Source organism: Penaeus chinensis, chromosome 12 (assembly GCF_019202785.1).
Source record: "Penaeus chinensis breed Huanghai No. 1 chromosome 12, ASM1920278v2, whole genome shotgun sequence".
Lineage (NCBI taxonomy): Eukaryota > Metazoa > Arthropoda > Malacostraca > Decapoda > Penaeidae > Penaeus > Penaeus chinensis.
In genome coordinates this window covers 6236636-6237563 of record NC_061830.1, presented here as the reverse complement: position 1 = coordinate 6237563, position 928 = coordinate 6236636, and positions in this window count along the sequence as shown.

Below are 928 nucleotides of genomic sequence, written 5' to 3'. Positions count from 1 at the left end.
TCAGGATTTTGCTAAATTTGCTTGTGTGTGACGTCACCTGTTGTTAGGGTTATTATACAGGACAAACAGACTAACCCCATTTGGTGACGCAATAGAGGTTTTAGCGAGCACGGAAGCTAAAATTGGAGGAAGAGAGAGAGAAAGAGAAAGAGGGAGAAAGGAAAAATAGAGAAAAGGAGGGGATGAGGGAAAGAGTGTGGGAGAGAGAGAGAAAGAGTAGGGGATGGAAAGGGAGATAAAGGGTGAAAGAAGGGAAGGGAAAAGAGAGAAAGGGAGGGGGGGTGGAAAGGGAGATGGAGGGGAAGGAGAACGAGAGAGACAAAGGAGAGTGGGGAGAGGAATGGAGGAGGGAGGAGGGAGAGACAGAGAGGGAAGGGGTAGGGAAGGGAGAGAAAAGGGTGGAGTGAGAACGAGGGAGACATAGGAAGAAGAAGGAGGGGGAAGGGAAAGAAAGCGAGGGGGAGGCAAGGGGGAATAAGGGAGACAAAGGGAAAGTAAAGGGATGTAGAGAGGAAGGGTAAGAGAAAGAGGGAAGAGAGAGAGAGGAAAGAAAGAGGGAGAGAGGAGGGGTGTAGCAGGGTTAGGGGGAGGGAGAGAGTGGAGTGGAACAAAGTGAAAATGGAATGGGTAAGGAAAAGAGAGAGAGAGAGAGAGAGAGAGAGAGAGAGAGAGAGAGAGAGACAGCGACAGAGAGAGAGAGACATCGACAGAGAGAGAGAAAGAGAGACAGCGACATAGACAGAGACTACCAGACAGACAAACAGACAAACAGACAAACAGACAAACAGACAAACAGACAAACAGACAAACAGACAAACAGACAAACAGACAAACAGACAAACAGACAAACAGACAAACAGACAAACAGACAAACAGACAAACAGACAAACAGACAAACAGACAAACAGAGCAAAATACAGAAAACGAA